The sequence below is a fragment of the Leopardus geoffroyi genome, chromosome B2, assembly GCF_018350155.1.
Source record: "Leopardus geoffroyi isolate Oge1 chromosome B2, O.geoffroyi_Oge1_pat1.0, whole genome shotgun sequence".
In the NCBI taxonomy this organism is placed as follows: domain Eukaryota; kingdom Metazoa; phylum Chordata; class Mammalia; order Carnivora; family Felidae; genus Leopardus; species Leopardus geoffroyi.
The window spans coordinates 28,470,420-28,488,631 of record NC_059332.1 but is presented as its reverse complement, the minus strand read 5'-3'; the positions used below and the strand labels follow the sequence as shown (position 1 = coordinate 28,488,631).

Genomic DNA, 18,212 nt, shown 5'->3' with positions numbered 1-18,212 from the left:
TACCTTGCTAGATTGTTAACTCCACATGCATGGGCATCACCCTTCACTTACTTTGTCTTTGTATCCTTACTACCTACCACAGTGGCTGGCCTGTAGCACAAGTTCAGAAATAAAAGAAGGCAAACACCATGTGGGTCTTGCTCACTAGTAAGCTCCCTTAACCCTCTTAAATAAATTGATAAGTGAATGAATGAGTGAACAAATACATGTGAGAAAAGTTTTAAATAATATATAATTTTGTACTAGAGCCATTCACTAAAAATGTACATGCCTCAGTTTATGTGTAAAGGAGATACTCTGCTAAAGCATGCATCTCTTACTTCTCATAGGGTTAAAGAAAACAAAAAACAGTCCTTTCGAAATAATTTTTCAGGATCCATTTGAAAAATATAGTTTGAATAAATTAAGTATAGCAGCATAGAATACTGTTAAGTCTAAATACATTAGTTTTACAAATATGCTTTGTTTTTCTGGCTATATACTTAGCAAACAGCTATTTCAATCAAATAATAAACAACATTTTTGAATGCTCACTATAGGCTTGATACTCAGAAAGAGCTCAGATATATTAGGACATAATGAACATTTAGTAAATGTGTTAGGAAACCAGGGTTTCAGCTTTAGCTTCAACATTAGTGGGCCATAAATGCCACATTTTACTGTACTACAAGGAAATGAGCTGTCCATGTGAATAGTGCACACAGAAAAATAAGGCAAACTGTTTCTTGGAGTTACAAATGCTACATTATTATGATTTAGTAATAAGTATTGTTTTTAAAAAGGTTCCCATTTAGATAAGCCCCCACAACTTTCCAAGGGACTGAGAACAACTTCTAAGTATTTATAATATGTATCTCCTCTACTCTGTGAATATAAAATTAGAATGTGTCATGCTATTTGACCAAAAAAGTGTCCCCACCCACACAGTATCAATCTAGACTATCAGTTAGCAATTAATCTAGTAGCCCAGTGTGGAAATTCCCCATGGAGAAAACAAAGCTCATCTCTGCTCTGAGCAAGAACCTGTAGGCTTCTTCTCGCAGGGTAAGCTTCCTGTAATTGGGCCTGGACCACATACCATCTTCTTCAACAATGAAGGTCTTGATTTTCATACATGAAAGTGGAAAAGAAGTCTTTTTTCTTGCTCTATTTGCCATTTTCTTCTTTTAATCAAATAGGGAGGGCACTTGATTTTGGAATGGGCATACTACTAAAAATATTTGAGTGCCTATTACTATTACATGGCAGACTCTCTTCCAGGCACTAGAGATATAGTAGTGACCAAAATAAGAGCAATTTCATAAAAAATAAAGCCCCCTCTCCTCACATTCTAATGGGGACACTACCAGAATTAAGAGAACACAACCATCTTGCACACGGGAGAGAGGCTTACATTACCTATAAAACAGCACAAGAAAGTAACTGCACAAAAGAAAATTGTTCAGCAAACACTAAAACCCACACTGGTAAACAGAGGGCTCTGTTTGATGAAATCCTCAGCACCATTGTGAAAAAAACAATTCCCTGACATGTTGGAAGGATCTTAGTGTTGCTTTTGGGCCAATCTCATGAAATAATGCCTAGCAATAACCTATAATAGATAATGTAAGGTGTGTATGGAATGGCTTGGATTTACATTTTAGCTGGACAATCAGTTAATTAACTGGAGCTTCAGGTATTCTTTCAAGTATGGGAAAATGTTTTATAAATTAAAAAGTGTTACATAAATGGGTTTGACTCCTCTTATAATAGTAATTTGGACAAATCACTAAGCAGACTTCTCTAAAGAATGTCTTTATAAGAACAGAATAGTGAACATTTTGGATTAATCAGGTCTTTCTTCTTGATTTCTTATTTTGAAAAACATTAAATGCTCACTGAAAAGAATTAAAACAACACAGAAGTATAAGTTTTCATAATAACAAATAAAAGTCCAATAAACTTCTCCATCAGTCTCCTTAGTATGGCATGTAGTCTTCCAAATCTCTTCCCATGAATATAATTTTTTCCTCTAAAAAATGAGATTACACTACACATTCCAAGTAAAACTTGTTTACTTCATTTTGTAACATATCACAAACATTCTTCCATGCCAGTGTATATATATTTACCTTATCATTTTCAAGTGCTGCCTTGTATCCTATATTATGGATGTACCATAATTGATTTATTCTGTTATTTACAATTTATTCATTTTTTATTTATTCATAATTTATTCTCCTATTATATTAGACAATTATATACTACTATAAATAATTCTGCAGTGAACATCAATCCTTATATTCTCATAGAATAATTTATGTATGATATATTCCTAGAAATGGAATTGCTGAGTCAAGGGTTTTCAGTTTTGATCAGTTCTGACAAACTGTCATTCAAGGCCATAAAAATTATAACCTTGCTTTTTCATGCCTTTTTGTTTTCTTAACTTGGATTTTCTAATTACTATAATTAATAACTATAATATATGCTCCTTCTCAACTATGATAAAGACAAAACTTTCCATTAAAACACTAAAATAAAATTTTAATCAAAACACAAAGGTCAAAGGAAATTTACTAAAATTTACATGAGACTTATGCTCAATCTAACTACATAAAGACTGTCTAAAACAGAGCTGGAGAGAAAGAACAGTGTATAATTACAGAAAACAACTGCTACACTACTTGAACCTATACCAAGAGCGCAAACTTTTCCATGAAGCATTTCCTGTCTTAATTGGACAGATGACTCCTTTAAACACAGACTGATTTCAAGGTACGCTGCCTAATGTTGTTTTGAAACATGATACTCTTCAGTCAGTGCTATAAGAAATCAAACTTTGGAAACTCTGGAGACACTACCTACTTTATAAACCACATTTCCTGTTTTTAACCCCTATGCCCTAAGGCAGTTATCAGTCCTAGTCTACAGATAAAAATAGATTGAAAAATACTATAAATATCCCACAATGTACTTTTTTTGGTAAAACTGAAACACTACATGAAAAAACTTTTTTTTTTTTGAAATAAATTATTCAATTACACTCTTAAGGCACATTATTGAAATTACTGCCTATTAAAAAAAGGTAACCAGGAACTGTATCAGTATTGGCAGACAGAAAGGCCTAAATATTCTGCAATAAAATTAGTTTTGCTGGAATAGAGAAAGGGTTTTAAGTTCCAGGTCTTTATGTTTTAGTTTGTTCATTCCTAAGTTGATTTCTTTGCCAAAATTGACAGACTGTCTTTGCCATATAGGGGATTTTAAAAGTGAACACTTGAAGAGAGGATATGCTTCATATGTAGTCTTTGAGTGAATAACCTCAACCTCTACAGTTCTCAATTTTATCAGAATCTTTTTTTGGCTTTAATTAATATGATCTTCTATATTTTATTTTATTTTTAAAGTCTATTTCTTTTGAGAGAGAAAAAGAAAGAGGAAGGGGCAGAAAGAAGGGGAGAGAGAGGTTCCCAAGAAGGCTCTGTGCTGCCAGTGCAGAGCCCAATGCAGGGCTCAAACTCAGGTGTGAGATCATGACCTGAGCTGAAACCAAGAGTGGGGCACTTAACCAAGTGAGCCACCCAGGCGCCCCATGATCTCCTATCTTTTAAATAAGAAGAGGAAAACTTTGTCTCATGAAAAGAGAAAACATTGCCAGCAGTGAAAATAACAATAAAATTATTTCATGGCTTATGTTTTCCATTTTTAAGAAAAGATTTCTATTTATTAATAGTTTAGCATTCATATACATCATAGACAAATGTCTTTCAAGACTCAAAAATGAGCAAGGGTATCACAACATCTCCCATTCCAAAGTTAAAGTCTGATGGGTAAAACAAATTATGAGTTACACTACCATAAATATTACAGATCACCTCATACATTTAACAGAGAATATCAGTTTCATCATTTGAAACATGATATACTGAATTTCAGACCTAAAGGTAGACATTTAATCAATTTAGCATCAGTTGATAAAACAAACTCATTTGTTTCAATTTAGCCTTCTGGCAGAAAATATTTTTTTCATTAGAAAGTACTTCAATTAGCAAAGTCAAAGAGACAAGATTCATTCTATCTATGCAAAGGAATGCATTTTGTTTTACACTTACAACGTTTTATTACATTTGTATATAACATTTCATAAACAAGTCTGTAGTGACTTTAATTTCAAAGTCTCAAGTTGTTGTTTTTTTTTTTAAATAAAGATGACCTCAATTAAATCACAACTAATAAAATGGTTATGAGAGAAGCCAGGCTGAAGAACATGGCACTAGAGCCTGACTGGTTGGGTTAGAATCCTGCCTTCTCTAGTTAGCTGTGTGGGCCTCTGTGATTCAGTGATTGAACACACAGAAAGTGCTCTACCACTGTCTGGTCCACTGTAGATGGTATGAAAATGCAGAGTGGTACTATCCATGTTATGGAGCAGCTATTGTATCCCTATCAGTGGAATCACCACTGTGGAGCACAGCAAAGAAGTAATAACATAAAGTCCGTATTCTCAACATTTGGTCTCGGCCTGGGTGGCTCAGTGGGTTGAGCATCCGGCATCGGCTCAGGTCCAGGTCATGATCTCACTGTTCACGAGTTCAAGCCCTGTTTCAGGCTCTGTGCTGACCGCTCAGAGCCTGGAGCTTGCTTTGGATCCTGTGTCTCCCTCTCTTTCTGCCCCTCCCCTGTTCCCATTCTGTCTCTCTCTCTCTAAAAAATAAATGAACATTAAAAAAAATTTCTTTAATGAGACATGGTTGATAAAAATGTTACATTAGTTTCAGGTGTACAACATAGTGATTTAACAACTCTAAATATTATGCTATGCTCATAAGTGTACCTACCACCGATCACCACACAACACTATTACACTACCATTGACTGTATTCCCTATGTTGTATCTTTCAACGGTGACTTATTCATGCCATAACTGGAAGCCTACACCTCCCACTCCCCTTTGCTCACTTTGTCCATCCTCCTATTCCTTAACCTTTTGGTAAATAATAGTTTTTCCTCTTTATGGGTCTGTTTCTGTTTTTTTGTTGGTTTTTAGATTCCACATAAAAGCAAAATTGTATGATATTTGTCTTTCTGTGTCTGACTAATTTTACTTAGCATAATATCTTCTAGGTCCATCCATATTGTCACCTCACACCAGCCACAACAACTAGTATCAAAAAGACAAGAAATAACAAGTGTTTGTAAGGATGTAGAGAAAAGGGAACCCTTGTGCACTGTTAGTGGGAATGTAAATTCGTGCAGCCACTGTGCAAAACAGTTATGGAGGGTCCTCAAAAAAACTAAAAATAGAAATACCATATGATCTAGTAATTCCACTACTGGGTATTTACTCAAAGAAAACAAAAACACTAATATAAAAAGATACATGCATCCCTATGTTTACTGTAACATTATATACAGTGCCAACATATGGAGGCAACCTAAATATCCATAGATAAATAAATGGATAAAGAAGATGTGATGGAATATTAGCCTTAAGTGAAACATTAGCCTTAAAAAGAATGAAATCTTGCCATTTGTGATAAAATCTTTTAAATCTTTCAATAAGTATCTTTTAAGCCTAACTGTGACAATTAAAACTACTAAGCAATTGGTTGTTAAATGTTTGAAATGATGAAATTGAAGAAGCAGTATAGCAAGGTAGAAAGGGCTTTGATGGTAGCATCTGACTTTGACAAGCTGTTTACCTACATTAGCCTACATTTGCATTATCTATAACGCTGGATATAAAGTTTATTGTAAGGACTATCAACTACAAAGGCATGGGAACTCAATAGTAGCAAGAAGGAGCAGGAAAGGTAGTAACAACAACTCATTTTATTGCTAGGATTTTGTTTCTCTGACTCTGCAACAAAATTTCTTTCCAATATCTGAATTCTAAGTTATTTTTTCTCTTGAAGTTATTATTAACAATTATGCAGTTGCTCTTCCATCTTCAAAATCAATGCTTCCTTTTATTACTCTACCAAATTTATTGCATAGGGAAGATTCTGGTACAGTTTTATCCAAAAACAAAAGTAACCTCTTTATTCTTCCTGATATTTTTATGTTTCATTATAGTAACATTTATAATTCTATCATACATTGAAATGATCCAGTATAAGTCACTGTTTTTCACAGAAAAAGGAAAACTGAATACACATACTGTCCTTTTAGCAAGCCGCCACTTGTTTCTTCAGCTGGAGTAGGACTATGAGACCAAAGCCTATGAGCCCTCATTCAGGGAAAGTGGCAGCTCTCCCTCTTCGTACCTTGTTAGGGGTACCTCAGACAGACAAAGGCACAAAGTGCTTTTTTAATCCAATTATTTACAAAATATTAGGATGTGCAAAATTATATAGTATTGTTATCTCTGTGGTCTCCTATACCCTATATACTTCTCCAATAAGAATGATAAAGTTAGAATTTAGAGACAGAAGAACAGGGCTGAGGTCCTAAGTCTAGTATCTTGAACAAGTCTGATTCCTTTTCTGATTCTTCAAATTTTAAAAATCAGCCAAATGGGGAAAATAAAATCTTACTCCAATGAGGTTGTTGGAAGGATAAAATGTGATAATGTATGTAAAAATAACAGTTAAACTGTAAGTTATTTTTATTTAAAAATGGACCAAAATGCAGTATCTTAACAAATTCATCAAGTTTTCAATATGACCCAAAGCAAAATGATGTTTGGTATTTCATTTTCAATGCTACAAGCTTAAAAATGACAAAAATGGGGCAACCTACATGTTTCCATTTGTACAATTATGTACACAATTGTACAATTATGACTTACTGTGTTACCAGGTCCTCTCTCATGCTCTTTCTAAAGCAGTGTACACAAAAGGTGTCACTTACATTTGTACAGGCATCTGAAAACACAAATGCTACCTGTTTGAAATGTTTTCTTATCAGGAAAAAATGTTAAGACCTAGTATAATTCTCATACTGGGAAACCATTCATTTACTAAAATACTCATTTGTTCAAACATATGTTGAGAATCCACTATGTAAAGGGACTTCCTATGGTGGGGACCCCAGTGGGACTAAGGCATGGTACCTGCCATCAAGAGGCACAGTCTTCAAACTTATTGATTACCCAAGTTATAAGTAAAATAAATTTGAACCCTCTTGATATAAGATTATAATGTGTGATACATAACCTCTGATATATAAAACTATGTGCCACTATGTTAATAAATAATTATATTGTTTAAAACAAATACATAGAAGGAGGGAAGATGGCGGCGTAGGAGGACGCTGGGCTCACCGCCCATCCTGCTGATCACTTAGATTCCACCTACACCTGCCTAAATAACCCAGAAAACCGCCAGAGGATTAGCAGAACGGAGTCGCTGGAGCCAAGCGCAGACGAGAGGCCCACGGAAGAGGGAAGGAAGGGCGGCAAGGCGGTGCGCGCTCCACGGACTGGCGGGAGGGAGCCGGGGCAGAGGGGCGGCTCCCCGGCCAAGCAGAGCCCCCGAGTGTGGCTGGCAAAAGCGGAGGGGCCTGACGGACTGTGTTCCGACAGCAAGCGCGACTTAGCGTCTGGGAGGTCATAAGTTAACAGCTCTGCTCGGAGAGCGGGAAGGCTGGAGGACAAAGGGAGGGAGAGCTGCTGAGCCCCCGGACGACAGAGCTCAGTTTGGTGGGGAACAAAGGCGCTCGCCAGTGCCATCTCCCCTGCCCATCCCCCAGCCAAAATCCCAAAGAGAACCAGTTCCTGCCAGGGAACTTCCTCGCTCCGTACAAACACCCAACTCTGTGCTTCTGCGGAGGAGCCAAGCCTCTGGCAGCGGATCTGACTCCCTCCCGCTGCCACAGGGCCCCTCCTGAAGTGGATCACCTAAGGAGAAGCGAGCTAAGCCTGCCCCTCCTGCCCTTGTGCACCTTGCCTACCCACCCCAGCTAATACGCCAGATCCCCAGCATCACAAGCCTGGCAGTGTGCAAGTAGCCCAGACGGGCCACGCCACCCCACAGTGAATCCCGCCCCTAGGAGAGGGGAAGAGAAGGCACACACCAGTCTAACTGTGGCCCCAGCGGTGGGCCGGGGGCAGACATCAGGTCTGACTGCGACTCCACCCACCAACTCCAGTTATACACCACAGCACAGGGGAAGTGCCCTGCAGGTCCTCACCACTCTAGGGACTATCCAAAACGACCAAACGGAAGAATTCCCCTCAGAAGAATGTCCAGGAAATAACAACAGCTAATGAGCTGATCAAAAAGGATTTAAATAATATAACCGAAAGTGAATTTAGAATAATAGTCATAAAATTAATCGCTGGGCTTGAAAACAGTATAGAGGACAGCAGAGAATCTCTTGCTACAGAGATCAAGGGACTAAGGAACAGTCACGAGGAGCTGAAAAACGCTTTAAATGAAATGCAAAACAAAATGGAAACCACCACGGCTCGGATTGAAGAGGCAGAGGAGAGAATAGGTGAACTAGAAGATAAAGTTATGGAAAAAGAGGAAGCTGAGAAAAAGAGAGATAAAAAAATCCAGGAGTATGAGGGGAAAATTAGAGAACTAAGTGTTACACTAAAAAGAAATAATAAACGCATAATTGGTATCCCAGAGGAGGAAGAGAGAGGGAAAGGTGCTGAAGGGGTACTTGAAGAAATAATAACTGAGAACTTCCCTGAACTGGGGAAGGAAAAAGGCATTGAAATCCAAGAGGCACAGAGAACTCCCTTCAGACGTAACTTGAATCGATCTTCTGCACGACATATCATAGTGAAACTGGCAAAATACAAGGATAAAGAGAAAATTCTGAAAGCAGCAAGGGGTAAACGTGCCCTCACATATAAAGGGAGACCTATAAGACTCGTGACTGATCTCTCTTTTGAAACTTGGCAGGCCAGAAAGAATTGGCACGAGATTTTCAGTGTGCTAGACAGAAAAAATACGCAGCCGAGAATCCTTTATCCAGCAAGCCTGTCATTTAGAATAGAAGGAGAGATAAAGGTCTTCCCAAACAAACAAAAACTGAAGGAATTTGTCACCACTAAACCAGCCCTACAAGAGATCCTAACGGGGACCCTGTGAGACAAAGTACCAGAGACAACACTACAAGCATAAAACATACAGACATCACAATGACTCTAAACCCATATCTTTCTATAATAACACTGAATGTAAATGGATTAAATGCGCCAACCAAAAGACATAGGGTATCAGAATGGATAAAAAAACAAGACCCATCTATTTGCTGTCTACAAGAGACTCATTTTAGACCTGAGGACACCTTTAGATTGAGAGTGAGGGGATGGAGAACTATTTATCATGCTACTGGAAGCCAAAAGAAAGCTGGAGTAGCCATACTTATATCAGACAAACTAGACTTTAAATTAAAGGCTGTAACAAGAGATGAAGAAGGGCATTATATAATAGTTACAGGGTCTATCCAGCAGGAAGAGCTAACAATTATAAATGTCTATGCGCCGAATACCGGAGCCCCCAAATATATAAAACAATTACTCATAAACATAAGCAACCTTATTGATAAGAATGTGGTAATTGCAGGGGATTTTAACACCCCACTTACAGAAATGGATAGATCATCTAGACATATGGTCAATAAAGAAACAAGGGCCCTGAATGAGACATTGGACCAGATGGACTTGACAGATATATTTAGAACTCTGCATCCCAAAGCAATAGAATATACTTTCTTCTCGAGTGCACATGGAACATTCTCCAAGATAGATCATATACTGGGTCACAAAACAGCCCTTCATAAGTTTACCAGAATTGAAATTATACCATGCATACTTTCAGACCACAATGCTATGAACCTTGAAATCAACCACAGGAAAAAGTCTGGAAAACCTCCAAAAGCATGGAGGTTAAAGAACACCCTACTAAAGAATGAGTGGGTCAACCGGGCAATTAGAGAAGAAATTAAAAAATATATGGAAACAAATGAAAATGAAAATACAACAATCCAAACGCTTTGGGATGCAGCGAAGGCAGTCCTGAGAGGAAAATACATTGCAATCCAGGCCTATCTCAAGAAACAAGAAAAATCCCAAATACAAAATCTAACAGCACACCTAAAGGAAATAGAAGCAGAAAAGCAAAGGCAGCCTAAACCCAGCAGAAGAAGAGAAATAATAAAGATCAGAGCAGAAATAAACAATATAGAATTGAAAAAAACTGTAGAGCAGATCAACGAAACCAAGAGTTGGTTTTTTGAAAAAATAAACAAAATTGACAAACCTCTAGCCAGGCTTCTCAAAAAGAAAAGGGAGATGACCCAAATAGATAAAATCATGAATGAAAAATGGAATTATTACAACCAATCCCTCAGAGATACAAACAATTATCAGGGAATTAATTTTACTATGAAAAATTAAAAGCCAACAAATTGGACAACCTGGAAGAAATGGACAAATTCCTGAACACCCACACTCTTCCAAAACTCAATCAGGAGGAAATAGAAAGCTTGAACAGACCCATCACCAGCGAAGAAATTGAATCGGTTACCAAAATCTCCCAACAAATGAGTCCAGGACCAGATGGCTTCCCAGGGGAGTTCTACCAGACATTTAAAGCAGAGATAATACCTATCCTTCTCAAGCTATTCCAAGAAATAGAAAGGGAAGGAAAACTTCCAGACTCATTCTATGAAGCCAGGATTACTTTGATTCCTAAACCAGACAGAGACCCAGTAAAAAAAGAGAACTACCGGCCAATATCCCTGATGAAGATGGATGCAAAAATTCTCAATAAGATACTAGCAAATCGAATTCAACAGCATATAAAAAGAATTATTCACCATGATCAAGTGGGATTCATTCCTGGGATGCAGGGCTGGTTCAACATTCGCAAATCAATCAACGTGATACATCACATTAACAAAAAAAAAGAGAAGAACCATATGATCCTGTCAATCGATGCAGAAAAGGCCTTTGACAAAATCCAGCACCCTTTCTTAATAAAAACCCTTGACAAAGTCGGGATAGAAGGAACATACTTAAAGATCATAAAAGCCATTTATGAAAAGCCCACAGCTAACATCATCCTCAATGGGGAAAAACTGAGAGCTTTTCCCCTGAGATCAGGAACACGACAGGGATGCCCACTCTCACCGCTGTTGTTTAACATAGTGCTGGAAGTTCTAGCATCAGCAATTAGACAACAAAAGGAAATCAAAGGCATCAAAATTGGCAAAGATGAAGTCAAGCTTTCGCTTTTTGCAGATGACATGATATTATACATGGAAAATCCGATAGACTCCACCAAAAGTCTGCTAGAATTGATACATGAATTCAGCAAAGTTGCAGGATACAAAATCAATGTACAGAAATCAGTTGCATTCTTATACACTAACAATGAAGCAACAGAAAGACAAATAAAGAAACTGATCCCATTCACAATTGCACCAGGAAGCATAAAATACCTAGGAATAAATCTAACCAAAGATGTAAAGGATCTGTATGCTGAAAACTATAGAAAGCTTATGAAGGTAATTGAAGAAGATTTAAAGAAATGGAAAGACATTCCCTGCTCATGGATTGGAAAAATAAATATTGTCAAAATGTCAATAGTACCCAAAGCTATCTACACATTCATCGCAATCCCAATCAAAATTGCACCAGCATTCTTCTCGAAACTAGAACAAGAAATCCTAAAATTCATATGGAACCACAAAAGGCCCCGAATAGCCAAAGGAATTTTGAAGAAGAAGACCAAAGCAGGAGGCATCACAATCCCAGACTTTAGCCTCTACTACAAAGCTGTCATCATCAAGACAGCATGGTTTTGGCACAAAAACAGACACATAGACCAATGGAATAGAAGAGAAACCCCAGAACTAGACCCACAAACGTATGGCCAACTCATCTTTGACAAAGCAGGAAAGAACATCCAATGGAAAAAAGACAGCCTCTTTAACAAATGGTGCTGGGAGAACTGGACAGCAACATGCAGAAGGTTGAAACTAGACCACTTTCTCACACCATTCACAAAAATAAACTCAAAATGGATAAAGGACCTGAATGTGACACAGGAAACCATCAAAACCTTAGAGGAGAAAGCAGGAAAAGACCTCTCTGACCTCAGCCGTAGCAATCTCTTACTCGACACATCCCCAAAGGCAAGGGAATTAAAAGCAAAAGTGAATTACTGGGACCTTATGAAGATAAAAAGCTTCTGCACAGCAAAGGAAACAACCAACAAAACTAAAAGGCAACCAACGGAATGGGAAAAGACATTCGCAAATGACATATCGGACAAAGGGCTAGTATCCAAAATCTATAAAGAGCTCACCAAACTCCACACCCGAAAAACAAATAACCCAGTGAAGAAATGGGCAGAAAACATGAATAGACACTTCTCTAAAGAAGACATCCGGATGGCCAACAGGCACATGAAAAGATGTTCAGCGTCACTCCTTATCAGGGAAATACAAATCAAAACCACACTCAGGTATCACCTCACGCCAGTCAGAGTGGCCAAAATGAACAAATCAGGAGACTATAGATGCTGGAGAGGATGTGGAGAAACGGGAACCCTCTTGCACTGTTGGTGGGAATGCAAATTGGTGCAGCCGCTCTGGAGAGCAGTGTGGAGGTTCCTCAGAAAATTAAAAATAGACCTACCCTATGACCCAGCAATAGCACTGCTAGGAATTTTTCCAAGGGATACAGGAGTACTGATGCATAGGGGCACTTGTACCCCAATGTTCATAGCAGCACTCTCAACAATAGCCAACATATGGAAAGAGCCTAAATGTCCATCAACTGATGAATGGATAAAGAAATTGTGGTTTATATACACAATGGAATACTACGTGGCAATGAGAAAAAATGAAATATGGCCTTTTGTAGCAACGTGGATGGAACTGGAGAGTGTGATGCTACGTGAAATAAGCCATACAGAGAAAGACAGATACCATATGGTTTCACTCTCATGTGGATCCTGAGAAACTTAACAGGAACCCATGGGGGAGGGGGAGGAAAAAAGAAAAAAAAAAAAAAGTGGGAGAGAGCCAAAGCATAAGAGACTGTTAAAAACTGAGAACAAACTGAGGGTTGATGGGGGGTGGGAGGGAGGAGAGGGTGGGTGATGGGTATTGAGGAGGGCACCTTTTCGGATGAGCACTGGGTGTTGTATGGAAACCAATTTGACAATAAATTTCATATAATAAAAAAAAATAAAACAAATACATAAATGTATAAAACATAATTTATACATATAGATGCATATTATATATTCCATGCATTAAAAATAAGAAAAACAGAAAAGGAGAATGTACAAAGGAAATAAAAATTATTTTATTAGTTTAAATATGCTAGGTTATGCTAAAGTTAAAAAAAAAACAACAGTATCATCTTAACACAATAGCAAATGCATGTCCTCATGAGACATGTCCAATGGGGGCCAGGGGTCTTGGCTTATGAGGCTTCACCTTAATATAAGTTTTCTAAGTTTGACATTTAGCAGAATAAAAAATGTTTTTAAATTGAAATAACAGTGATTTGAAGGTCTGAATGTTCATTTTGTTTAGATACTTGGATTTAGTGACTTTCATAGCTGAAAATGTCCTACACAAAATATTACACAAAGATACGTATTTGAAAAAGGTAAGCAATTGGCTGTACTTACTAAATGATGATACTCTGTTTTCAAGATTTTTAAATTTTCAGTTTTTCCCTCTTTTAAAATTAAGTATAACTTACAGAGGGCTGTCACAGTGGATCCCTTTGGCTGAGAGTGTCTGAGGATCTGTGTACAGTTTACTGAGCCCATTAATGCCCCTGCCCAGACTCATGTTGCTGTCATATCACGCTACCTGTGCACACCCCTCCCTCCCAACCCCATCTCTGTTTGTAAGGAATATGGCCCACAATATCAGACTGAAGGTTTACAATGGGAATTTGGTCATTATGGTCCTATAGTTCATGTGTATGCTCCACTTGATTTTTATACCTGCTATCCAAGAGGATTTGTTTATGTTCAACCAAGGATATGTGACACTGAAGATGCTTTACGTAATTTGGATAGAAAATGTATTTATGGATGCCAAAATGAAATACAGTTTGCACAGAGGGATCAGAAGACTCCAAATTAAATGAAAACCAAGGAAGGGAGGAATGTGTACAGTTCTTCACACTACGACGATTACGACAGATACAATATAGATGCTCTAGGAGAAGTTATGAAAGATCAAGAAACTGGTAGTTTGATTACAACTATAGAAGTATTTATAGCCTTGGAAACAGACCAGCTGGAAGACCAAAGTGTAGCAGAAGCCATTCTGACAATCATAAAATTCAAACGCTGCCATCGATCTTTTCAAGAGCAAATCCAGTTCAAGATCACAGTCCAAGTCCCAGCTCAAGAAAGAAATGAAGGCTATCCTGAACAGAGGCAGCCAAGCGTTGCCCTCCCAGGGTAAGGAAAGAGCATCTTCCCTTACCCACCCTCCCCAAGCCCACCAGCATGGTCAGACTTCAGAGGGAAACACAGCACCACCTAGTGGAGGCCAGAGTTGCTTACACCAAGTCCCACTCATCTGCACTTTGGAGCCACATTTCCACTGAAACAAGGCCCCCTGAGAATCAGCACAGCAGGCCCCTCCCAGAGAAGACCAGGACAAATCCCTTCCACCTGTTTAGTCTACAGATCATAGGGTGCTGCAGCTCTAGGGGTGTTTCAGCTCTAGGGGAAACTGGATCTAGCTTTATTTGGGTTTCCTTTTATTTGTTCATTTTCTTTGCTTCTGTTTTTGTTTATAGTTTTTTTTCTTTCTATTTCTTAGATAAAGAACATTTTTATTCTATTCTATTTTATTAAAAATTTTTTTCTTTTCTCTCTTTTCTCTATCAAGCCTCTCTTAACAAGCAGACTGAAACACACCTAAGATCTAACTTCATTTATTGAAGTTTTTTCATTTTGTTTTAATTTTTAATATTTTTTAATATTTTTTTAATGTATATTTTACTTTTGAGAGAGAGAGCAAGCACACAAGTGGGGGAGAGACAGAGAGAGAGAGAGGGAGACACAGAATCCAAAGGAGGCTCCAGGCTCTGAGCTGTCAGCACAGACCCCGACACGGGGCTTGAACTCACAAACCCTGAGATCATGACCTGAGCCAATGTCAGAGGCCTAACCAACTGGGCCACCCAGGCGCCCCTGATTTTTACTTATTATTTTACTTTATTAATTTTTTTTCTTTCTCCAAAATGACAACATAGAAGACTTCATCCAGAAAAGAAGAGCAGGAAGAAATGACAGCCAGGGATTTAATTGACACAGATATAAGTAAGATGTATGAACTAGAATTTAAAAGCACAATTATGGGGTACCTGGGTGGCTCAGTCTGTTAAGCGTCTGACTTCAGCTCAGGTCATTATCTCGCAGTTCATGAGTTCAAGCCCCATATTGGGCTCACTGCTGTCAGCCTGTCAGTGTAGAGCCTGCTTCAGATCCTCTGTCCCCCTCTCTCTGCCCTTTCCCCACTTGGACTCTCCCCTAAAATAAATAAAATATTAAAAAAAAAACTAAGAGTGCCTGGGTGGCTTGGTCAGTTAAGTGTCTGATTTCAGCTCAGGTCATGATATCACAGTTTGTGAGTTCCAGCCCCACATTGGGCTCTGTGCTGACAGCTCAGAGCCTTGAGCTTGCTTCAGATTCTATGTCTCCCTCTCTCTCTGAACCTTCCCTGCTCACACTGTCTCTCTTTCTCTCCCAAAAATAAACATTAACCCCACCCCCCCCAAAATTATAGGAACAAGCTGGGGTTGAAAAAGGCATAGAAGACACAGGAAAAATCCCTTTCTGCAGAGATAAAAGAGCTAAAATCTTGTCAGGCTGAAATTGGAAGATGCTATAACCAAGGCACAATCTTGAATGGATGCCATGATGGCGAGGATGGATGAAGCAGAGCAGCAAATCAGTGATACAGAAGGAAAAATTATGGGGAAAAAATGAAGCTGAACAGAAGTGTGAGACAAAGGCAGATGGATCATTATACAAGACTTAAAGAACTCAGTGATTTATTAAAGAGGATTAACATTCGTATCATAGGAGTCCCAGAAGATGAAGAGAGAGAAAAAGGGACAGAAAGTTTATGTGAGCAAATTACAACTGAAAACTTCTCTAATGTGGGGATGGACCCAGACATTAAAATCCAAGAAGCAGAGAACTCCCATTAAATTCAACAAAAGCTGATCATTGCCAAGGCATATCATGGTCAAACTCACAAAATAGACAGACAAGGAAGGAGTCATGAAAGCAGTAAGGTTCGGGAAAAAAGTCCTTAACCTACAAGGGAAGACAGATCAGGTATGCAGTAGATCTGTCCAAAGAAATTTGGTAGGTCAGAAAGGAGTGGCTAGATATATTCAACATGCTGAATCAAAAAATATGCAGCCAAGAATTCTTAATCCAGCAAGGCTGTCATTCAGAATGGAAGGAGAGATAAACAGTTTCCCGAGACTAACAAAAACTAAAGGAGTTTATGACCACTAAACTACCCTTGCAAGACATTTTAAGGGACTCTTTAAGCAGAAAAAGACAAAACAAAACAAGATCCGAAGAAACAAATACTAGAAAGGACCAGAGAGGATCACCAGAAATTTCAACTCTACAGGCAATGCAATGGCACTAAATTCAAATCTTTCAATAATCACTCTGAATGTAAATGGACTAAATGCTCCAATCAAAAGACATAGGGTATCAAAATGTATAAAAAACCAGGATCCGGGGCGCCTGGGTGGCTCAGTCAGTTAAGCGTCCGACTTCAGCCAGGTCACGATCTCGCGGTCCGTGAGTTCGAGCCCCGCGTCAGGCTCTGGGCTGATGGCTCAGAGCCTGGAGCCTGTTTCGGATTCTGTGTCTCCCTCTCTCTCTGTCCCTCCCCTGTTCATGCTCTGTCTCTCTCTGTCCGCAAAATAAATAAACGTTGAAAAAAAAATTAAAAAACAACAACAACAACAACAACAAAAAAAACCCAGGATCCATCTATATGCTGCCAATAAAGGACTCATTTTAGATCTAAAGACACTTGCAGATTGAAAATGAGGGGATGGAGAACTGTCTATCATGCTAAGGGATATCAAAAGTAAGCAAGAGTACCCATACTTAATATCAGACTAACTAGATTTTAAAACAAAGGCTGTAAAAAGAGATGAAGAAGTGTATTATATCATAATTAAGGGGTCTCTCCATCAAGAAGATCTAGCAATTATAAATATTTATGCTCCCAACTTGAGAGCATGCAAATATATAAATCAATTAAATCAATTAATAATAAACATAATGAAACTCATTGATAATAATACAATAATAGTAGGGAACATTAACACTCCACTTACATCAGAGAACAGATCATCTAAGCAGGAAATCAACAAGGAAACAATGGCTTTGAATGACACACTGGACCTGATGGACTTAACAGATATATTCAGAACATTTCATCCTAAAGGAGCAGAATACACATTCTTCTTGAGTGCAAAAGGAACATTCTCTAGAATAGATCACATACTGGGTCACAAATCAGCCCTCAATATGTGCAAAGATCATATCATGCATACTGTCAGACCATAATGCTATGAAACTTGGAATCAACCACAAAAAACAAAAATGTGGAAAGATCAAAAATACTTGGAGGTTAAAGAACATCCTATTAAAGAATGAACTGGTTAACCAAGAAATTAAAGAGGAAATTAAAAAGTACATGAAAACTGATGAAAATGAAAACACGACAATCCCAACTTCTGGGATTCAGAAAAGGCAGTTAAAAGAGTAAAGTATATAACAATCCAGACCTTCCTAAGAAGGAAGAAATGTCTCCAATACACAATCTAACTTTAAACCTAAAGGATCTGGGGAAAAACAAACCAAAACAAAAAAAACCTGCAAATAAAGCCCAAAGTCAGCAGAAGACAGGAAATAACAAAGATTAGAGCAGAAATCAATGATATCAAAATCAAAACAACAGGAGAACAGATCAATGAAACTAAAAGCTGGTTCTTTGAAAGAATAAACAAAATTGATAAATACCTGGCCAGACTTATCAAAAATAAAAAGGAAAAGACCCAAATAAGTAAAACCATGAATGAAAGAGTAGTGATCACAACCAACAACACAGAAATACAAACTATTATATTATGAACAATTATACCCCAACAAATTGGGCAATCTGGAAGAAATGGATAAATTCCTAGAAACACATAACCTAAGAAGAAAGGGAAAACTGAACAGACCTATAACCAGTAAAGA

The 18,212-nt window shown here is 38.0% G+C and overlaps 1 protein-coding gene and 1 pseudogene across 4 annotated transcripts in view; one reads left to right on the top strand and one right to left on the bottom strand.

Annotated features, from left to right (window-relative positions):
- The window catches only part of EXOC2 (exocyst complex component 2), a 277,835-nt gene that overhangs the window by 26,432 nt on the left and 233,191 nt on the right, over window positions 1-18,212 (bottom strand). The gene's annotated exons all lie outside the window — the stretch shown is intronic.
- Window positions 6,190-14,690, top strand: LOC123609351 (annotated as a pseudogene).